Raw genomic sequence first — 24,827 nt, 5'->3', positions numbered from 1 at the left:
GTGGGTCTGACACACCGGTGTCAATGTGTTCTTTTTTCCATTTCCAGGAGTGTAGTTTGTGACCGTATCGATGATTTGCACCGCATACAGGGAAAGCGGAAGATTATCATCTGCTACGTGATAGCGCGGACGAAAGGGTGTGACGCGTGATCGTGACGGTATGGTAATTGTTATGGATCGTGACGAGAAATAACAGGACGACAGCTGCAAAAATCAAAGCAAAATTGAATGTCGTACTTGTGAACTCCGTCAGCTCAAAACAACACGAAGGGAGCTGCGTAAGCAGGGAACGGCAGGGTGAGCTAGAATTCCAAAGCCGGCCGCTGTGGCCGAGCGGTTCTAGGTGCTTCAGTCCGTAACTGCGCTGCTGCTACGATCGCAGGTTCGTATCCTACCTCGGGCATGGCTGTGCGTGATGTCCTTAGATAAGTTAGGTTTAAGTAGTTCTATGTCTAGGGGATTGATGACCTCAGATGTTAAGACCCATAGAGCTTAGAGCCATTTGAACCCTTTTTTTTTTTTAATTCCAAAACCATCCATCAGCGATGCAGCTGCCTGTAACTGGAAAAAAATGGTGCCGGAGCCATAAAACATCGACTACATAGATATGGAAGAAACTGATTTGGTCAGATGAGTCTTGTTTCACACTGTTTCCAACTTCTGGCCGAGTGTACGTCCCACGTGTGGGACATGGCGGTGGTTTCGGTGATGATTTGGAAAGCCAAATCGTGGTATTCCAAAGGCACTATGGTTACTCTGCTAGTCACACTAGTGCCAAGGATTATGTGCCCATTTTGAGCGATCGAGCCGTCCCATGGTACAATGTTGCTGCCCAGTGGTGATGCTATGTATGATGCTAAGTTGCAAGACGACAGGTCCGCCGTTCTCACCAATCGCATCGTCCAGAACTGGTTTCGTGAGCACGAGGATGAACTGTCGCATTTCCTCTGACAAATACGGTCAATAGATCGCAATTTTATTGAGGCTTTGTGATCTTCTTTGGAGAAAAGGGTGCGTGATTGCCATCCGTCATCATCAACTGAACCAGCGACTACTTTGCAAGAGGAATGGTATAAGATTCCCTTGAAAAATATACAGTATTTGCATAAATCCATTTGGAGACGACTAGAAGCTATTTGGAATGCCAACAGTTTTGTGACACCTTATTAGGTAGGGCAATGTGTTGTATTTCTGGTGTTTCCATATTTTCGTCCATCCTCTGTATCACTCTGCATAAAATAAACACGTTGGTATCGGGGCATAACTTTAAACAATCAGTACGAAAAAACAACACATCCCGTGAGTGACATTTGGCAGCCATGAAAGGTGGATCTAACTAATTAAGTAACTCGCTAGTTGCCGGGCGCTGTGGCCGAGCGGTTCTAGGCGCTTCAGTCTGGACCCGCGCGACCGCTACGGTCGCAGGTTCGAATCCTGCCTCGGGCATGGACGTGTGTGATGTCCTTAAGTTGGTTAAGTTTAAGTAGTTCTAAGTTCTATGGGACTGATGACCTCAGATGTTCAGTCCCATAGTGCTCAGAGCCATTTGAACCATTTTTGAACTCGCTAGTTGGTGAAGTTCATTGACACAGGCTGCACAAACGTTGAGTGCCGTACGGTCGTACCGACAACCACTGCTGGGCTGAGGGGGAGCAGATGCCACGTGGCGGCGCCGGACCCACCGCCCCCGCACGACGCCCGCATCTGCAATTCGAGCCGCAACCCGCCCCCAGCGCCATCCGGCAGGCGGGATTAAAGCCCTCGCCGCCCTGGGCAGCGGCGCCGGACTGACTACCTGCAGGCACAGCCGGGCTTAACTCCGACAGCGGCCATCCTGCTGCCCTTCTGCAGGCCTGCCGTCAACACCCGCCTCTGATAAGCGGGATCAGTGTCTGCATTTCTGCACTAAAATATTATCCAGAAGATACCGACTGCCAAGGTTTCCGAAACGGTTAGTGTTGGGATTTTTTTTGGCTAGGCCTGGCGTTTTCAGTCACATTATACACAGAAATTTATGCACTGTTGAACGTTTCAATTGCAGACAGTAGCAATACTGGGAAATAGTATCTACTAGTACTGCTACTGTCTGCAATTGAAACGTTCAGCAGAAACTAGGAAATAGTATCTACTGCATAACTTAATCATAGTTAACACTTGGTTCAACAATCATAAAAGAACGTTCTATACATGGATGAATCCTGGAGATACTAGAAGGTATCAGATAGATTATATAATGGTAAGACAGAGATTTAGGAACCAGGTTTTAAATTGTAAGACATTTCCAGGGGCAGATGTGGACTCTGACCACAATCTGTTGGTTATGAACTGTAGATTAAAACTGAAGAAACTGCAAAAAGGTGGGAATTTAATGAGATGGGACCTGGATAAACTGACTAAACCAGAGGTTGTACAGAGTTTCAGGAAGAGCATACGGGAACATTTGACAGAAATGGGGGAAAGAAATACAGCAGAAGAAGAATGGGTAGCTCTGAGGGATGAAGTAGTGAAGGCAGCAAAGGATCAAGTAGGTAAAAAGACGACGGCTAGTAGAAATCCATGGTAACAGAAGAAATAATGAATTTAATAGATTAAAGGAGAAAATATAAAAATGCAGATAATGAAGCAGGCAAAAAGGAATACAAATGTCTCAAAAATGAGATCGACAGGAAGTGCAAAATGGCTAAGCAGGGCTAGAGGACAAATGTAAGGATGTAGAGGCTTATCTCACGAGGGGTAAGATACATACTGCCTACAGGAAAATTAAAGAGACCTTCGGAGAAAAGAGAACCACTTGTATGAATATCGAGAGCTCAGATGGAAACCCAGTTCTAAGCAAAGAAGGGAAAGCAGAAAGGTGGAAGGAGTATATAGAGGGTCTATACAAGGGCGATGTACTCGAGGACAATATCATGGAAATGGAAGACGATGCAGATGAAGATGAAATAGGAGATACGATACTGCGTGAAGAGTTTGACGGAGCACTGAAAGACCTGAGTCGAAGCCGGCCGGTCTGGACGTGCGGTTCTAGGCGCTTCAGTATGGAACCGCGTGACCGCTACGGTCGCAGGTTCGAATCCTGCCTCGGGCATGGATGTGTGTGATGTCCTTAGGTTAGTTAGGTTTAAGTAGTTCTAAGTTCTAGGGGACTGATGACCACAGATGTTAAGTCCCATAGTGCTCAGAGCTATTTGAACCATTTGAACCTGAGTCGAAACAAGGTCCCGGGAGTAGACAACATTCCATTAGAACTACAGACGGCCTTGGGAGAGCCAGTCCTGAAAAAAACTCTACCATCTGGCGAGCAAGATGTATGAGACAGGCGAAATACCCTCAGACTTGAAGAAGAATATAATAATTCCTATCCCAAAGAAAGCAGGTGTTGACAGATGTGAAAATTACCGAACTATCAGTTTAATAAGTCACAGCTGCAAAATACTGACGTGAATTCTTTACAGACGAATGGAAAAACTCATAGAAGCCGACTTCAGGGATGATCAGTTTGGATTTCGTAGAAATATTGGAACACGTGAGACAATACTGACCTTACCACTTACCTTAGATGTTGGCACCAGATGAATTTACCTGAAGACGGACGACTTAGAGCGAGCTTTTGACAATGTACTCTCTTTCAAATTCTAAAGGTGGCAGGGGTAAAATACAGGGAGCGAAAGGCTATTTACAATTTGTACAGAACCCAGGTGACATTTATAAGAGTCGAGGGGCATGAAAGGGAAGCAGTGGTTGGGAAGGGAGTGAGACAGGGTTGTAGCCTCTCCCCGATGTTATTCAATCTGTATATTGAGCAAGCAGTAAAGGAAACAAAAGAAAAATTCAGAGTAGGTATTAAAATCCATGGAGAAGAAATAAAAACTTTAAGGTTCGTCGATGACATTGTAATTCTGTCAGAGACAGCAAAGGACTTGGAAGAACAGTTGAACGGAATGGACAGTGTCTTGAAAGGAGGATATAAAATGAACATCAACAAAAGCAAAACGAGGATAATGGAATGTAGCCGAATTAAATCGGATGATGCTGAGGGAATTAGATTAGGAGATGAGACACTTAAAGTAGTAAAGGAGTTTTGCTGTTTAGGGAGCAAAATAACTGATGATGGTCGAAGTAGAGAGGATATAAAATGTAGACTGGCAATGGCAAGGAAAGCGTTTCTGAAGAAGAGAAATTTGTTAACATCGAGTATAGATTTAAGTGTCAGGAGTCGTTTCTGAAAGTATTTGTATGGAGTGTAGCCATGTATGGACGTGAAACATGGACGATAACTAGTTTGGACAAGAAGAGAATAGAAGCTTTCGAAATGTGGTGCTACAGAAGAATGCTGAAGATTAGATGGGTAGATCGCATAACTAATGAGGAGGTATGGAATAGAATCGGGGAGAAGAGAAGTTTGTGGCACAACTTGACAAGAAGAAGGGACCGGTTGGTAGGGCATGTTCTGAGGCATCGAGGGATCACGAATTTAGCGTTGGAGGGCAGCGTGGAGGGTATCAATCGTAGAGGGAGACCAAGAGATGAATACACTAAGCAGTTCAGAAGGATGTAGGTTACAGTAAGTACTGAGAGATGAAGAAGCTTGCACAGGATAGAGTAACATGGAGAGCTGCATCAAACCAGTCTCAGTACTGAAGACCACAACAACAACAGTATCTACTTCCTGAGAGAATCAGTGATCCCGTGTGCTGAATCGTCTAACGTTCTACAGTCCGTCTAAGATGTTTATATGTGCGTTCATTACTCCTAATACAGTGTGGAAAAAAAACACATAAACCTGGTCCATAAAATGTTTCATCCAAAGATACGCATCCCAACTTACATCATCTGTACCTGGGGCTCATGTTAAGGTTGGGCCAGTTTTACGAGGGCGTGCTGGAAATTAATCCTTCGAAATTTCTTATGTGAAAACTCTTAAAACTATTTAAATAATAAAAAATTATTAATGCTGTTCATCTCTATTCTTCATGTCTACGTATTTGCTCTCTGCCGTTATAGGACGCCAAACTGTAGCTTGTAACATGGCGGTGGTTAACGTAACTACGTCGGTGCCTGAGAAACAGCGTTCTCCAAATCTGCAACAAATCTTTGGTTCACTACCATCTATCATTCTCCGTACAGTCCCGGCTTGGACCCAACCGATTTTCATCTCTTTCCAAAACATGGAGAACAATATCGTCGACTTTACTGTGATAGTGACGAAGCGGTGCAAGCAGAGATGAAGTTGTGGCTCCTTCAACAAAATGAAACACTTTACACTAACTGTATCAACAAACTGGTCTCTCGTTGGGAAAAATGTGCTCTACGCTATCGTCATGGAAAGAAAAGACATGTTATATGTCAGGTACTGATTTTTGTTACATAACTGATGAGGTTCACGCACAGAAGGCACGTGTGGTGAATGGTTATCTATAAACGTGGATTATGCAGTTGTTTACGTGTTACGTAACATTGACTGACAATGAAGTGTATTATCTGGCAGGGAGCACATCTGCAGAGACCAAAGTTTCGTGCTCTAACTGACTTGGTTAGCAGGAAATACTACAATTATATTAACTGTATGAGTATCGTACACATTATTCACAGGTGAACGAACTGAGTGAACGCTACCGGGTCAATTGTTATTGCGTTTTTTGAGAACGACTATCTCCTCTATATAATCAACCTAGATTTCGCAAATAGGCATCTTGCGGAACTCAGCTGTCTCTGTATATGAGATCCGGAGCGCACCAGACAAAGGCGCCCAGCTTTATGTCGTGTTCCTTGGCTTCAGAAAGGCAACTCACACAGTTTCGCATTGTCGTTTAGTGAATGAAATATGACATCTACATCTACATCTACATCCATACTGCGCAAGACACCTGACGGTGTGTGGCGGAGGGTACCTTGAGTACCTCTAACTGTTCTCCCTTCTATCTGAGTCTCATATTGTTCGTGGAAAGAAAGATTGTCGGTATGCCTCTGTGTGGGCTCCAATCTCTATGATTTTATCCTCATGGTCTCTTCGCGAGATATATGTAGGAGGGGGCAATATACTGCTTGACTCCTCGGTGAAGGTATGTTCTCGAAACTTCAACAAAAGCCCGCACCGAGCTACTGAGCGTCTCTCCTGCAGAGTCTTCCACTGGAGTTTATCTATCGTCTCCGTAACGCTTTCGCGATTACTAAATGATCCTGTAACGAAGCGCGCTGCTCTCCGTTGGATCTTCTCTCTCTCTCTCTTCTATCTACCCTATCTGGTACGGATCCCACACCGGTGAGCAGCACTCAAGCAGTGGGCGAACATGTATATTGTAAACTACTTCCTTTGTTTTCGGACCGCATTCCCTTAGGATTCCTCCACTGAATCTCAGTCTGGCATCCGCCTTACCGACGACTAATTTTATATGGTCATTCCATTTTAAATCACTCCTAGTGCCTACTCCCATATAATTTATGTAATTAACTGTTTCCAATTGCTGACCTGCTATATTGTAGCTAAATGATAAAGGATCTTTCTTTCTGTGTATTCGCAGCACATTACACTTGTCTACATTGAGATTCAATTGCCATTCCCTACACCATGCGTCAAGTCGTTGCAGATTCTCCTGGATTTCAGTACAGTTTTCCATTGTTACAATCTCTCGATATACCACAGCATCATCCGCAAAAAGCCTCAGTGAACTTCCGATGTCATCCACAACGTCATTTATGTATATTGTGACGGTCCTACGACACTCCCCTGCGGCACACCTGAAATCACTCTTACTTCGGAAGACTTCTCCCCATTGAGAATGACATGCTGCGTTCTGTTATCTAGGAACTCTTCAATCGAATCACACAATTGGTCTGATAGCCCATATGCTCTTACTTTGTTCATTAAAGGGCTGTGGGGAACTGTATCAAACGCCTTGCGGAAGTCAAGAAACGCGGCATCTACCTGGGAACCTCTGTCTATGGCCCTCTGAGTCTCGTGGACGATTAGCCCGAGCGAATGACCTTATTGAGGATCAGGTCAGATTTGTGGCTGGATTCAGGACTTCCTTGCAGATATACACGGACCAGTCGTTTTAATAGGACCACCTGACAAAAGCCTGAATAACCACCTATTGCAGCGGTGACGTGCAGGAAGAGAATCAATGAGTTTCTGGGAGGTACCGACAAAGATATGAAGTCATGCCCACTCAAGCGCTGTCGCCAGGCGCGTTGGGTTTCTAGGTTTGATGATCCATGGCGCTCACAGCCCCACCCCGGTGCAATGCGAGCTGCGTGGAACGTTGCTTTGGCCTGTTGGCACATGCCATCTTGCCACAGGTAGAGGCAGTCGTGGTCCAAGGCTAGATGCATACTTGTGTTGACCCATTGAACCTTCCAAAACGACGTGATCAGGCAGGGAATGCCCCAAAACACTCCCTAAATCACGACGCCGCCTTTTCCAGCCTAGAACACTCCAGCGATTGTTGCAACTCCGTACAGGCCAAAGGCCCTCTGTCCGACAGAGAATAAACCGTGATTAATCTGGAAAGGTCACCTGTCACCATTCAGTGGACGTCCGGTTATGGTACTGGCGTGCAAATTCCAGCCTTCGTCGCCAATGAACATGAAGCCTGGGTGCACGAACCGGCCGCCTGCTGCGGAACCCCGTACGTAGCAGCGTTCGAGATCGGTCGTTCAGCAGGCGGTGTCGGTAGCCCCTTGGTTCAACTGGGCGGGCAGTTGCTCAACAGTTGCACGTCTATTCGCCCAGTTAAGTACGCGCAGCTGTCTAGGTGGTGGTGGTGGTGGTGGTGGTGGTGTGTTGGGGCTTATGGGCGCTCAACATCGAGGTCATCAGCGCCCTGACACGAATGTGGACAGACCTAAGAAAACTAAAGCACATACTCAAAGAAAGCAGGAAAAGAAGGAAAATGCTACATAAGAAAGTAAAACCTAAAGAAAGGGGAAACATAGCAACAAGAATGTCACAGGAGATTGTTATTGGCTGGCCACTTACATAAAATATGGGCGAGCTTGTCACACAGTGAGCAAATTAAAATCCTCTCCCTAAAATCTTTGTAAAAACATTTGACAGGGCACAGAACTTTAAAAATTTAGCCACATTCATCCGAGTGTTGCCTAAAAGAGATGGCAGGTCTGCTGGCAAGTCAGCTGCGACCCGCTGGTCAGAAAATAAAACGCAATGCAATAAAACGTGGCGCACAGTGACCTGGACGCCGCAAGCACCACACATTGGAGGGTCCTCTCGCCGGAGCAGGAAGCCATGCGTGATAGGGCTGTGGCCTATTCGAAGCCGAGTGAGGAGAACCTCGTCCCGTCGATGGGGCTGAAAGGAAGTACACCACACACGCGTTGTGGGCTTGACTATACGGAGCTGAGTACGGGCTTGGCGACCCCGGGGTCCTGAGCTGGGGACTGGTCAGCGCCGCCAGTCTCCTGTCACCGTAACCTCCGGACATGCTTCAGCTACCACAGTATGGCGCGGCGGTGGAATGTTGTGTGCTGCGGGGAATGGTAATCTTGGCTTGACCGCCTGGATTGCGAGGAAGGTAAACCTCTATAAAAACCCCTCAATCTTACGGTGTGCTGCGCTCCTATAAGATGCATGGCTGTTGGGGTGGAACAGTCGCAAGCGGGCAACCTCTGGGGCACCTGCCGCACCCCAGTTGTATAAGGCTTACTCAGGCACGCGGGGCTCTGTCTAAGTGGACTTCTAGTTCCCTAGCTGCTCGTGGGACCGAGATGGAACCCTCGAACTTTTATTCTTCTCCTGCCAGCGGAAAGAGTGGACCGCTGGCGGGTTCTAACACCCAATCCAACAAGAGGGCGCTGAATAGTGCAGTTTAGCCGTGCACGGTATACTTTAATCAGGACGGCATGCGAACAGTTTACAATCTTAGCCGTTTCGGAAATACTTCCAACCTTGGCCCGAAAGTCAATGATCACACCGTTTTGGACGTCAGATAAATCGCTCGTTTTCGCATTACGACAAGGACCACCATTTTTTTCCGCGTTCCTCGGGCACGCTTTATATACTGCTGCCACCTGCCGTGTGTGAGTGGTTATTGCACGTTGATGTCGAAAATGGACGGTGGTGACATTAATGGGACTGGATGTGTAATTTTAACACTTTGATCTTAACGTAAAATGTCGACAGATACATTTCAGGAGATCCCCAAGGAAGTCTGATAAAGTCGTTACTCTCTGCAATATACACTAGACTCTCGCTAATCCGGATCTCAGTAGTCCGGCCCCTCAATAATCCGGCGCACATCCAAAAACACGTGCGCAATGAATTATCGTGCACAACAATGCTTAGTTAAACGATGCTTCACTGTATTATAAATTGTAGCTTTCTTTACAGTTCAGAATCATGTCTTCTAAAAGGAAACACGTTACGCTAAACCTCAAGCAGAAACTCGAAATTTTAGATAAGTTGAATCGAGGTTCTTCGCAGAAAGCCATTGCTGCTGAGTTCAGTGTTGGAAGAGCAACCATTTATGACATCAAAAAGAAAGAAGATATTATTCAACAGTTCTCAAGACCAATGGATAGTGAGTTGGGAAAACGGAAGGTTATGGTAAAGAGTGAGAATGAAGAACTGGACATAGCTGTTAATAGATAGGAAAAAGCAGCTGCATTTAACAAACAACTTGGCGGTAGTAACTTGTTTGCAGCAGCGAAGGTTCGCTATCAGACTGGAAAAAAACGACATGGCATTCGGCAGCTGACATCACTGGGTAAAGTTGCTCGTCTAACGATAAGGATGGGCCGTGTGCGGCTCGCGTTGGTGACGTTCGTAGGTTGGCATCGTGTAATAGGGACAATGGCGTCTCGTTTTCTTCTTCTGTTTACTGGCACCACTACGTTTGCTAGCGTTGTCTGCCGTGAGTGGCAGCAGCAGCGTTTATCGATATCTAGTACCCGTACTATCTTTGGAAGAACGTGAAGTGTTTTCCGGGTCGGGTGTGATTGGTAGTTCGGTTGGGACAGAGCAGCAGAGAAGTCTGACAGAGCGCGGACATGCCGGGACCGCTGGTGGCACGCAGTCATTGCCGGATCGAGGGCCCGTAGTTGTGAGGGCCACAACCTCATTGTCCACCGGCCCCAGGACGTTGAGTTGAGTGAACATTAATCCATTGGTGAAACCTCCACTATACGGTGATCACGCCATATGTTCTTGCGTTGCTGCTCGCAGGGTCGCCATGAGACGAACAGCAACAAATAGAGCGTGTCAAGTTGGCGGAATCTATTAGCCGTCTTCTACTTACTGTTATTAGTTTTCGAATTTTGCGTTGTTATTTGTGAAGTGCAACCAGCGGTATTTTACTGCCTAGTGGTCGCAAGCACCTCAGTTAAGTGTCCTGGAGGTTAGAATATTTTTGCGGCAGTGTACTTTTCCTCGTCTTGCCGCTGCTGTCCGACATGACGTGTAGTTCGACTGCCTCCTTGACTGTGGTGTGTATTATGGCTTCTTTTGTCCACCTTGGTCGTAGTGGTTCCTTCTGCATTTCGACGTTTTAAGCACCAGGTTCTGAAGACGCAGTGCTGTCTGTCAATTCACCCTCGCTTGAATCATTCCATCGTTGTACTGGTTATCACACGTTAGGTGGATTTGGTAAGAGGATTGATCGGCGTTTAAAGTGTCCCTAGGTTGAGTTGCCATCCTGTTAGGTGAGCATAACTCTTGGCTGCCTGTCTCATCCCTTACGCAGCTGTAGGGAATTTCTCAGGCCGAGTGCTGTCTGGATCACTCCCTTCTTTATTTGGTCACATTTTTAATGTGTAATTGTCTTCCTCGATTGTGATTCAGGCCATCAGCCGTTAATTGTTCTGAAGTATTGCTCGTGGCCTTCAGCTGACAAATAATTTTGGATTCTTTCTTAATAAGGCCTTCAGCGGTCAGTGTAGCTTGTGTTACAGTCATTTATTTAAAAAAAATGATTGTTTTAATAAATTATTTTCTTAAATAAAGTGTATGTGTTTACTGCGCAACCAACGGTAACTGATTAGGCCCCATCCACACCGCCGGCCGGAGTGGCCGTGCGGTTCTAGGCGCTACAGTCTGGAGCCGAGCGACCGCTCCGGTCGCAGGTTCGAATCCTGCCTCGGGCATGGATGTGTGTGGTGTCCTTAGGTAAGTTAGGTTTAAGTAGTTCTAAGTTCTAGGCGACTGATGACCTCAGAAGTTAAGTCGCTTAGTGCTCAGAGCCATTTGAACCATTTAGCCCATCCACACCTTTTCCTGCTTCCCCGAAGTCCCACGCTTCAAAGGATGCTGATGAGTTTGAAATCAAGATACGGAAGATAATAGAGGAAGAAGATTTAACTGCTAATACCTTGTATAATGCCTATGAAACATGACTGTTTTACAAGATGTTTCCTTCAAAACCATTAGCTGCCAAGAACGAGAAGGAAGCTCGTGGTTACAAGCAACAGAAACAGCGCATTACATTAATGGCGTTTTGTAAAGCAAATGGGAGTCATGAACAACCGCTTATGGTGATTGGAAAATCCCAACATCCACGTTGTTTTCAACACACTGACATAAATACTCTACCAGTGCAGTGTTGCGCTCAGAAGAGCGTGGATGGTCAGATAAATATTCTCTCGGTGGTTCCATGAAACGTTTGTACAAGCAGTGAAAAAAGAGCTAAAGAAAAAAATTTCCACTGAAAGCTATCCTTATAACTGACAATGCTCCCATTCAGATGTTTCTCTGAAGTCTGATGGTACACAAGCACTCTTCCTCCCACCCAGTGTGACAGCCCTACTTCAACCCATGGACCAGGGAATTTTGGAATCAATTAAACGTCATTATTGACATTCACTTCTCGTCTCCTTGCTGAACGAAAGTGAAAATGACTCTATTGAGACTATGCTGAAGGCGTGGAAAACAAAATACGTGTTCTTGTTTTCGAAGCAGCCGAAGCATGGGATAAAGTGTCCGCCTGCTTAGCTTGGTGGTAACGTGCTCGCCTCCCACGCAAGCGGACCCAGGTTCGATTCCCGGTAGGGTTGGAGATCTTCTCCGCTCGGGGACTGGGTGTTGTGTTGTCTTCCCATCAGTTGATCCGCATCACTGGCGCTCAAGTCGCTCAATATGGCGTCGAATGAAATAACACTTGCACTTGGCGGCCGAACTCCGCCGAATAGGGGCCTCCCGGCCATGGATGCCATGCGCTCATTTCCATTTTTTATGGGATAAAGTGGAGAGCGCTAGCATAATGAGGAGCTGGAGAAAATCGTGGCCATCCATTGATGACGGTTGGACCCAATAGTGAGTGACAGAGATGAGCCAGTTAATTATCAATTACCAGATACTTGCAGTACCGATGTCATGCTTGCGACGGTTAAAAATTAGGGACATGTTTCATAGTGAGTGATACGACTGTATAATTATGTACGTTATACACTCAAGGACTAAGTTTTCTTTGAAAATTAATGTATTTTTGGATTAAGTAAGTATGTACTCTATGTTTTAAAATTGTATCCTTCAGTTTAATAAAGTACAGTACAATATATCCCCTATGTTTTCAAAATAAATAAAAAACAAAATAAATGAATAAAATAAATTTCAGACACTCAATAATGCGGCACTTCCGCTAATCTGGCACCCATATGTGCCAGGAATGGCCGGATTAGCGAGAGTCTAGTGTATGTAAAAGATATAGAGGGCAACGTTGAAAGCTCCGTGAGGCTGTTCGGGGAACATATAGTTTCTATACGAACGTAGCAACGACAGAAGACTGGAGCAAACTGCAGGAAGAGCTGCAGAGCAGTGATGCATAGTACACGGACTGGTAACTGGCCGTTAACGTAAAGAAAAGTAACATACAGTGCAAAAGTAGGCGAAGAAATCCTCTACTATGATTACACTATTGCCGACAAAATCACAGGAAACAGTAAGTAAGGCAAAGTACATAGAAATAATAATTCGGAGCGATCTAATGTTGAATGATTACAAAAAAACAGACTGCTGGAAAAGAATTCAATGAAATTCTTCCCCGAGGGAACGGGACTCCGGATTCGTTCTGAGAATGTTACGGAGGTTTCTCAACAGACTCCAGTGGCGGTCGCTAAAAGAGAGGCCCTGGGAATTTCGTAGAGATTTACTACTGAAATTCCGAGAGAGTACACTTTGGGAAGTGTCGGGAAAAATATTATTTCCTCCCACATAGTCTCGCAATAATAACACAACGAGAAAATCCAGAAATTTTAGCTGTTACGGAGGTTTACCCACAGTCGTCCTTTCCACGCGGTAATCGTAAATGGAACAGTTAAAGGGCGAGGGGGAGGGGGGGGGGGGTTCGGATAGTGCTATCAGAGGTACCACATGCCAATCAGCGTAAGATGACTTTCGGAGTATATACGTAATTTTAGATGTTATGTAACGAAAATCCGTAACAGACAGATAATACACACATCAAAAAAAGTTTTGCATGACCCCGGTTCCCAGAACTTCTGAAGACGGACGTTGACTTTGGATATTGTACCACAGACACAGTCCCTTTGACTGTTCAGAGATGTCACCAAACCCGCCCAAAGATTTAAACAACCATGCATGAGGAGCGCCTATTAGACGGAGGGGGTCCGACAGCAGATCGGTTCCAGTCATTCCACCAGGAAGGAGGTATACGGCTCGTGTTGTCTGTAGTTCAACCAAGCCTAGACGGTCAATACCGCGGTTCTATGGCGTCCGCATTGTTACTTTGCGCCAGGAAGGGCTCTCAACAAGAAAAGTGACCGGACGTCTCGGAGTGAACCAAAGCGATGTTCTTGGGACATGGAGGAGATACAGAGAGACAGGAACTGTCGATGACATGCCCCGCTCAGGCTGCCCAAGGGCTACGACTGCAGTGGATGACCGCTACCTAAGGATTATGGCTCGGAGGAACCCTGACAGCAACGCCACTATGTTGAACAATGTTTGTCGTGCAGCCACAGGACGTCGTGCACAATAGGCTGCATGATGTGCAACTTCACTCTCGACGTCCAAGGCGAGGTCCATCTTTGCAACCACGACACCATGCTGCGCGGTAGAAATGGGTCCAACAACATGTCGAATGGACCGCTCAGTATTGGCATCACGTTTCCTTCACCGATGAGTGTCACATATGCCTTCAACTAGACAATCGTCGGAGACGTGTTTGGAGGCAACCCGGTCAGGCTGAACGCCTTAGACACACTGTTGAGCGAGTGCAGCAAGGTGTAGGTTCGCTGCTGTTTAGGGGCGGCATTACGTGGGTTGGTTGGTTGGTTTGGGGAAAGAGACCAGACAGCGTGGTCATCGGTCTCATCGGATTAGGGAAGGAAGTCGGCCGTGCCCTTTCAGAGGAACCATCCCGGCATTTGCCTGGAGTGATTTAGGGAAATCACGGAAAACCTAAATCAGGATGGCCGGACGCGGGATTGAACCGTCGTCCTCCCGAATGCGAGTCCAATGTCTAACCACTGCGCCACCTCGCTCGGTCATTACGTGGGGCCGTACGCCGCTGGTGGTCATGGAAGGCGCCTAACGGCTGTACAATAAGTGAATGCCATCCTCCGACCGATAGCGCAACCTTATCGACAGCATATTGGCGAGGCATTCGTCTTCATGGACGACAATTCGCGCCCCTATCGTGCACATCTTGTGAATGACTCCTTTAGGACAACGACATCGCTCGACTACAGTGGCCACCATGTTCTCCAGATATGAGTCCTATCGAACACGCCTGGGATAGATTGATAAGGGCTGTTTATGGACGACGTGACCCACCAGCCACTCTGAGGGATCCACGCCGAATCGCCGCTGAGGAGTGGGACAATTTGGACCAACAGTGCCTACATGCATGCATCAATGCAAGAGGACGTGCTACTGGGTACCGGTGTGTACATCAGTCTGATCCAGATAACTTCCGAGTTGTTGAGTCCATGCCACGTCGAGTTGGTGCACTATCCGTGCAAGAGGTGGTCCGAAACAACATTAGGAGGTATCCCATGACCTTTGTCACCTCAGTGTATGTTTTGTCCATGATGATGGCCTAAACCCGAAACCGCATGAACAATAAGTTTTTAAAACAACTAAGAGGTGATCCTTGAAATGAAATTTCATTCGTGTCACTAAGATCACTTGATGTAAGCAATCTATTTTTTTTTCTTCTCAGCGGCTCCGCAAAAATGGTCCTTTTTAGATTTTCAGTGTGAGAGGTGATATCTCGAAACTAGTTGTGTCCTAAATGAACAGCATAATAGTGTCTTTCTTGAGATATTTTCTGTAAAATTTCTATATTTTATTGTAGTTAGTACGAGTTCCTTGCATTTAGTTGTTTGTATCTCGTGCCACATTTCCTTGCAGTAAGCGGATGTCCAATCCAACCGCAGGGAACCTATTCTTTAAGATATTACTACTGCCACTGTTCTGTTATATTATATGAAAAAGTAACTCAAGACGTTTTCAAGCGAATGGTTTGATCACCCAAATCGCCCATTTTTGCCTTCGAAAATTCACGGTCCTTTTTTTTTCGCATTTAGCACGGCTTCGAACCTTATTGTTGATTACGATTTAAACTCCAACCTTTTTTTCTCCATAACGGGAATCGGATAAATGACATCAGCACCGGTGTCAAGCTCAAGTCAACAATTCTGTTATTATTCTCAGGAAATTACATGCAGCCACAATATAGTGTTCTTTCACTCATTTTCCTCAAATTCCACACGCGAAGAAATCATTATGAGTTGTATTCAGCATTAATTCTTTTAAACTAATAATCATAGCCCATTCGGATTTTTATCATGTTTTGTTCTGCATGTTTTATAAATTTTGAAAGGTGGCTACACTGAGCCACAGCGCCAAAAATCGCGCCAGAGAGTATTGTTCCGCCGCCTCCACTGGCAGTGATTATTGAGACGTAGCCGCAAGCAGTTCTTGCCGAGCAGTTGTGGTGGACACTGCTTGTAGCTGAAGTTAGAGTGAGATGCGGTAGTGGAGAGTGTTGTTCCATGATTATGCATTTATTTGATGGGAGAGATAGCAGATGTTGTTCCGATGGAGATATTATAATGATCTGAGTGCTTTTCGTCAATATAAATTAAGGTAACTAACTACCGTTCTTTATTTTCTTATTATTTGTGTGTCCTGAATAATGCTTCATTACAGGTTCAGTCAACAAAGCATCTGGCGTGTGTTCTTGTATTAGAGTGTAATTCTGGTTTCTTGAGCAATTATAGTATTTCTATTTTTTTTTATGACGTCAGTATAAATGGTATTTGAAATTCCTTGTCTTGTTGAAGAAGAACCATGCCAGATGTGTACGTTGAGTCACACTCCCACACACAGAACAGTTATACTTGTGCTTTGGTTTCGTAGGTTTTATAGTTGCTGGGGACTTAATTAATTAATTGTGTTAACGAAAATTTTCATTTCATTCTTTGTTGTCATTCTATGCAGTCAGATAGCGTAACAATTAGTTGTCAGGGGCAGCCGTTTACGAGACTTGCGTAATCGGACATACAGCGACAGAAAATAAAAAAGTATTTGCATTACATATTAATTAAGCCCCCATGCAATTTCTTATTATTAGAATAGTTATTGTAGTTACCATTTCATTCAGTGTATATGACGACTGTCTCGGAATCCTAACTGTGAACACAGGCATAGATTAAAGTTGCCGTGTACCCAACTGCTGCAGCATTTTTCGATGTGTGCAAATATTGCGAGTGCCAGGTGCTACAGCGAATCTTCGTGCGACTTCAGTGGTCGACTCGTGGTGCGTCGACACATCGACGGCAGATGATGTTCACGTATCGCAGACTCACCTGTAACAAACAGAAACACCGCTGTTAAAATCTCTCTATTGTGCCACATTCAAGTCAAGGTGCAGAAAGAGTAAAGTGTGTACAGATACTGCTCAGTCTTAAGGTTACACCTTGTTGGGCCACAGGTTCGAATCCTGCCTCGGGCATGGATGTGTATGATGTCCTTAGGTTAGTTAGGTTTAAGTAGTTCTAAGTTCTATGGGACTAATGACCTGAGAAGTTAAGTCCCATAGTGCTCAGAGCCATTTAACACCTTGTTGACACTTTTTGAAAAGACGGAGCCAAGTGTTCGTTTCGAGAATGATACAGTTGACCGTGCCTGTGTCTAACCGTTATGTGATTCTCGGTTGCCATTCCATTTCTTCCACCAAACTGACTAGCAAATAGGAACATTGTCTTCCAAGGGAAGGTCAGCACTTTAGGATGACAGATTTCGATGAAATTTCGTACGCATGTTGCCCATCGAAGAAAAACCGATCGATACCTAGTCTGTATTTAAGGTCAAAACTCCCTAGTTTTTGAGAAAATACCCAGTGAAAGTTTCTGTTTCACTAACTTCTCAATGGCTATAAGAGCCAGTCAAGCCAGTATTTGAAACAGACTTCTTCGTGTTTCCTGATGTCGATTCAAATCCGATTCTCGATTTTAAATATCTACAAAGTATGTATTTTTCAGTATTTTAATAGTTTTCTTTCATTTTAATAGCGTACCAATATTCTCGGATTTTCTGTGCAGTGTAGATGAACGCTGAATATGGTTCTCCAAAGACGAAAGATTATTAAGCAGTTAGGGGCAAGTATTGCCTGAGGTATACTTCCAAGTGTAGAGTATTCTGTTTGTTCCTGAGATGTCATAAATTTCAAAATGTAAATATTAACTATTAGAAAGTAAAATTCTATTGTTGTTAATATTCATGATTTGTTCCATACCAAACTATTCGTGATATACAGGGATGTCCCAGAAATCCAGCAACAAACTTTCAGAGCTCGTAGAACGGATCAAAACAAGACAAAAATATACAGTAGTCATGGGCTCTAAAATGCATACCTTAAGAGCTTTGAGACTTGTTCAGTAAAAGAATGTGTTTCACAGTAGCGAAGAAGAACGTGCGCTTATAGCTCTTGACGTACGTATTTTAAAGACCACTTTTACTAGATTTTTTTGTTTCACTACCACTTCTCAGAATATGGAAAGCAAAGGCCTTTAAGTGGAACACATTCGTCTTTCAGTAACGAAGAGGAACACGTGTTTATAGCTCGTAAGGTATGCATTTAAGATACCATGTTTACTAAAAATTTTATTCTTGTATTGGTCCATACTATCACCTCTTTTATAGAAGGTAAATTCGGAAAAAAAGAGTTTCAGAAATCTGTAGGCACTTCAACACTGTCCCATAAAACAGATTTGCCTAGCTCTTATTTTTTTGATTTTTTTGAAGACCATGCGTGAGGAATTACATCCAAACCATTGATCTACAACCATGTAAGTGATCCATAATAATGACACTTTTATGGTAATATTTTATGGTAGTTTGAAGTGGACATATATGAAGATATGTACAACCACAAATCACGATCCTTGATAAACATCAACGGTTTGAATTCCCTATAGAAAGCAACAATATTTCTACGGAAGTCCATACTAATATTCTAAATTACACTTTCACGACTAAAACGATGAATCAACTTTGATAGAATTTGCTGTGGAGATACTTGGAACGCTGAGGAAGAACTTAGGCTGCTTTAGAAAGTGTGTAGTACTACATAATTATTGATTTCAAGAGTATGACGCTAAATATGGAACAGTAATTACTATTTGAAAAAGTTATTTACTCTTTGACTTTTGCGCTTTGTTATATGTATGAAAATGATTTTCTTGTTTAATGTATTCTACATAATACGATTCAACGTAATGAATATAATGTTTATACAATTTTCTACGTGTTTAATTCATACTTCCATACTAATATCAGTCACAAACCCGTCGTATTTTAGACGCTAAGCATCATGCGTATGTTGTTAACTCCTCGTTGCATTTAGATTTGCATGAACAGCTTGTGATTATGCAATTAGCGCTACTGTTTCACGATCGTAGGTTCCTGGGTTCATTTCCCACCAAGATAGTTTTTTTTCTGCTTGTGTCTTGCTGTGTGCGTTGTCATCATCAGTTTATCATCATCGACGTGCAAGGTACCGAAGTGACGTCAAATAAAAGGACTTGCACCAAGCTCCCGAACATCCCAAATGGGGTCTCCACGCAATAAACCCATACGTACAATTCGTTTCATTTCAGTGATACGCGAGCGCAGCCGTGGGTAATAGCTACAATGCAATGCTTATACAATCCTCAACATGTTTAATCCATGCCAATTCATTCTTCCATAGTAATATTATAAATTTGAAAGTTACTGCGTCTGTTAGGTTTCAACGCTTAAAGCGCTGAACCGATATCCATGTAATCTGACGTGGATAGCTTGAACCCCAAGAAGACTACAAAGTGTGTAGCACAAGATATTTATTGATTTGAAGAATATTACGCAAATTAAGGAGAAATATTTACTCTTTCAAAAAGACATTTACTCTTTCAATTTTGAATTTTATTATATTTGTGAAAATACTGTAACTGGTTGACATGTTCATGTAATACGATTCAACGTAATCAATACAATGCTTATTCAGTACTCAATGTATTTAATTCACATTTCCATACTAACACCAGTATTGCTAATTCCGAAAGTAACTCACTCTTTTACGTTTACACGATTCTATCGATGAAACGATTTTGATGGTATTTGGAATGGAGATGGCTTGAACCCTGAGGAAGACCATCGGCTGCTTTAAAAAGTTGTATCTTTTTGAGTATTATTAACGTTTTTAAACTTTGTATACGTGAGTGACATGCAGACGATGCTGCCACGATAATCGGCTACTCTTAGTGCATATACACTCCTGGAAATTGAAATAAGAACACCGTGAATTCATTGTCCCAGGAAGGGGAAACTTTATTGACACATTCCTGGGGTCAGATACATCACATGATCACACTGACAGAACCACAGGCACATAGACACAGGCAACAGAGCATGCACAATGTCGGCACTAGTACAGTGTATATCCACCTTTCGCAGCAATGCAGGCTGCTATTCTCCCATGGAGACGATCGTAGAGATGCTGGATGTAGTCCTGTGGAACGGCTTGCCATGCCATTTCCACCTGGCGCCTCAGTTGGACCAGCGTTCGTGCTGGACGTGCAGACCGCGTGAGACGACGCTTCATCCAGTCCCAAACATGCTCAATGGGGGACAGATCCGGAGATCTTGCTGGCCAGGGTAGTTGACTTACACCTTCTAGAGCACGTTGGGTGGCACGGGATACCTGCGGACGTGCATTGTCCTATTGGAACAGCAAGTTCCCTTGCCGGTCTAGGAATGGTAGAACGATGGGTTTGATGACGGTTTGGATGTACCGTGCACTATTCAGTGTCCCCTCGACGATCACCAGTGGTGTACGGCCAGTGTAGGAGATCGCTCCCCACACCATGAGGCCGGGTGTTGGCCCTGTGTGCCTCGGTCGTATGCAGTCCTGATTGTGGCGCTCACCTGCACGGCGCCAAACACGCATACGACCATCATTGGCACCAAGGCAGAAGCGACTCTCATCGCTGAAGACGACACGTCTCCATTCGTCCCTCCATTCACGCCTGTCGCGACACCACTGGAGGCGGGCTGCACGATGTTGGGGCGTGAGCGGAAGACGGCCTAACGGTGTGCGGGACCGTAGCCCAGCTTCATGGAGACGATTGGGAATGGTCCTCGCCGATACCCCAGGAGCAACAGTGTCCCTAATTTGCCGGGAAGTGGCGGTGCGGTCCCCTACGGCACTGCGTAGGATCCTACGGTCTTGGCGTGCATCCGTGCGTCGCTGCGGTCCGGTCCCAGGTCGACGGGCACGTGCACCTTCCGCCGACCACTGGCGACAACATCGATGTACTGTGGAGACCTCACGCCCCACGTGTTGAGCAATTCGGCGGTACGTCCACCCGGCCTCCCGCAAGCCCACTATACGCCCTCGCTCAAAGTCCGTCAACGGCACATACGGTTCACGTCCACGCTGTCGCGGCATGCTACCAGTGTTAAAGACTGCGATGGAGCTCCGTATGCCACGGCAAACTGGCTGACACTGACGGCAGCGGTGCACAAATGCTGCGCAGCTAGCGCCATTCGACGGACAATACCGTGGTTCCTGGTGTGTCCGCTGTGCCGTGCGTGTGATCATTGCTTGTACAGCCCTGTCGCAGTGTCCGGAGCAAGTATGGTGGGTCTGACACACCGGTGTCAATGTGTTCTTTTTTCCATTTCCAGGAGTGTAGATTATTGCGTGACAATGCATCTCCAATGTTACTGTGCACTTGGTTTACATTATAGAGTTCCTACTCCATCGAGGCTTCCTGGAGAGTTCTGGTTGAGATACAAAAACAAAATTGGACGGTAAGCCTGAGAACCATATTTAAAACTATTACTATTATCAGTTCAAACGTAAGTCTAATTTAGAGCATAGTTCTAAGACAGCCCAACTTGCGAAAGTTACTCGAATCCAACAGAGCTCAGAGCAATCTCATGTCTACCAGAACTTGGATGCAGAACATCAGAAGGGCTTAAGAGCTACAGCGACCTTGGGACAATCACAAACCTGTCGCATTTTAGACTCTGAGCGTCACGAATCACTTACAGTTTCCTAGACGCTTGAAGACTCATGTCGACGATGCCATTTAAGGGCTGTATGAAAAATGGAGTAACTTTTATATGTGGAAGTTGGGAGGCTTTTCGTGTGAGGCTGCATTTGATTATGGTCTGTTAACTGAGCGTGTTAATGAAGAATTAGACATCATAGGCGGTTGGATAAAAAAAATAAAAATAGTCACCATAATGCATTAAAATGGAATGGATCAACGGTCGGTATGTGTTACTCTGGCGGCAAAATCTCACACTCAGTACTAGGTGAGCCGGAGAAAGCCCTGAAAACGATACTTCAGCACGAACGTAACGAATCCAGACATTTTTATAAATATAACAAGAAAATGTAATACATTCTTCCAGATTCGACATACAGCAAAATAATAGAAACACGTTCATTATGTTCTTTACCAGCACTGCATACTTTTTTTATACGTACGTCTCTACACTACTATATACAAAGACATCTCGTAAAATTACTAGCTTACTTTCTCACCATCATTCATCATAACAAAACAACTGACATGCGAGCAAAGCAGCAGTAAGCAGCTAGTGTCTTTATAAAGCATTATGGACGCGAAGCTGCTTTTTACTAGGGAAGCACTGTAACGGACATAAGTATATTAGCTGATTTCATGCAGTGGGTCCGGGTTCGATTCCCGGCCAGATTGGAGATTTTCTCCGCTCGTGGACTGGGTGTTGTGTTGTCCTCATCATCATATCATCCTCATCAAAGGCGCTCAAGTCGCCCAATTTGGCGTCGGCTGAAATAAGACATGCACTCGGCGGCCGAACTTCCCCGAATGGGGCCTCCCGGCCAACACTGTCACACGCTCATTTCATTTCTGAGCCTTCTCACCAACTTAACATTCTGTAGGGATGCATCGCATACTTATATATTTCATTTCTTGGCAAATTAGTCTTTTTTTTGTGATGAGAAATTGATATGTCAGTAGTAATGTTACTTGGGTTGTAATGTTATTTTTAATGCACCCCTTTATATTGTCTGTGTAGTTCTGGAAGCTTCGGCCCAAAAAGAAACACTTTTATCTGTGTAACAAACATATGAAATAAAGGAAGTCTCTGTGAAAATGGGAATCGGCAGTGTTAAGACGATTGGGGAGCAAGTGCAAAGTGATTCTGCGAGAAATTTCCTTAGTTTGTGGAACGAGGGTCAGTTTCTGTAGTGGTGAAGGTGTAGAAGACTGGAAGAAATCAGGGACAGCGCCGTGAGATGGAGGACACTGTTATTTCATCCGGAGAGGAGAGCAGAACTTGGAACATTCCAGAAAACGATAATAACGCCATTATTGCGACAAATTACTGCATTTCGGGAAGAAAATTTTATTTTCCTGAAATCATCGTAGTAGATAAATCGCGGATAGTTTGAAGATATCGGAGAAGGGAGAAGAAGTCTCAAGCAAGAAGGTTCTAGAATATCATAGAAGACAACGGGAGAAGAAGCCGAAATACGTCAGTCAATAGGCTGAAGTGATCACATCAATAGCACGAATATCAACCGTGAGCTTTTCGATCAACAAACTGAACCAAAGGCACTGTGAGATTTTACCTGCTACTGACTTACAAGTGAAGAACGATAAAGTTCTGTGCATCGATTTGTGAAATGTTTCGTCTAAAACTGTATTTTAACAATGTGAGGACCAAGCTTCTTATCAATTAATTTTGAGTGAAGTAATAAACCGATGTTTTGCTACTACTTAAATAAACGCTTTGGCTGCCGTCATTGGTGGAAGTGCTAGTTCAGTGTCTGCTAAATGTATCAAAGCGACAAATTTTTTCCGACCTGTTGGAAACACTTTTATTTTCAGTGTGTTTTACCACGGAACGACACGCCGGAGCAGCTGTGGAATTTATTCTGAATTTCGTTAGTAATTTAGCTAATTAAAGAGATCTCAGTAGCCATCTTGCAGCTGCTCAACGATCACTGAGAACGTGAGAGCGGGTGCTCCAGAGAAATTCCATCACTAGGTAGTCATAACAGTGATTCAGCAGTCATCCATCAGCCGCCATTTCTGTTATCATGGCCGGCCGTGGTGGCCGAGCGTTTCTAGGCGCTACAATCTGGAACCGCGCGACCACTACGGTCGCAGGTTCGAATCCTGCCTCGGGCATGGATGTGTGTGATGTCCTTAGGTTAGTTAGGTTTAAGTAGTTCTAAGTTCTAGAGGACTGATGACCTCAGGAGTTAAGCCCCATAGTGCTCAGAACCATTTGTTATCATGGAAAACAAAACCAGACTTCCCTAGTGAATATGACATTCAAGTGCACCACATTCAAAAACCAGTGTCACCATCCCCTAAGAAAATTACGAGGCGAATTCCATAATGTACCAATTATACGTATACATTCACGGCACATAAATTTCTCTCGCAGACAGAATATTGGCTTCAGAAGATATAACGCAGCTGTTTAACATACGTCTTGTTTGGGAAGTGTATATACATATGTATGGTTAGTTGTTAGTACTTATTCAGTATCGCTTAAGTAATAGATTTGTAAATACGCTGTAAGTGTTATTGTGAAGTAAGAGAATTTCGTGTAGGTCGCATTAACACCGAAAGTGTTCCTTCCTGCTGCTGCTTCTTACAAGTCAGTGCTGTTTATCAGTTTGGAGGGATTTGCAAAAGAAATAAAAAAAAAAGACAGTAGTGTTTGTCCGAACATACGAGATCCCAGACAGTATTTACTGTGAAATATAACTAAGAACTTGGCTTAGCTGACATCAATATTACGTCGAGACTTCATCCAGATGTGCCATCAGTTTCACTGCAGTTCAGTACTAACCAGTATTACGATTGACTTACTTCCAGTTAGGCTTTACATTGTCATATGCTACTAGCCCGTACAATAAACATCATCTTGCTTTTCATCTACATCTACGTGATTAATCTGCTATTCACAATACCGTGCTAGGCAGAGGGTTCAATGAACTAACTTCAAGCTGTCTCTCTACCGTTCCACTCTCGAACGTCGCGCGGGAAAAACGAGCACATAAATTTTTCTGTGCGAGCCCTGATTTCTCTTATTTCATCGTGATCATTTCTCGCTTTGTAGGTGGGTGCCAACAGAATGTTATCGCAATCGGAGGGGAAAACTGGTGATCGAAATTTCATGAGAAGATCCCGTCGCAACCAAAAATGCCTTTGTTTTAATGATTGCTATCCAATTCACCTATCATGTCTGTGGCACTATCTCCCCTACTTCGCGATAATACAAAACAACCTGCCCTTCTTTGTACTTTATCGATGTGATCCGTCAGCCTCATCTGATGCGGATCCCACACCGCACAGCA

This window comes from Schistocerca cancellata, chromosome 2, assembly GCF_023864275.1.
Source record: "Schistocerca cancellata isolate TAMUIC-IGC-003103 chromosome 2, iqSchCanc2.1, whole genome shotgun sequence".
In the NCBI taxonomy this organism is placed as follows: Eukaryota; Metazoa; Arthropoda; class Insecta; order Orthoptera; family Acrididae; genus Schistocerca; species Schistocerca cancellata.
This window is presented reverse-complemented; position numbering follows the sequence as displayed.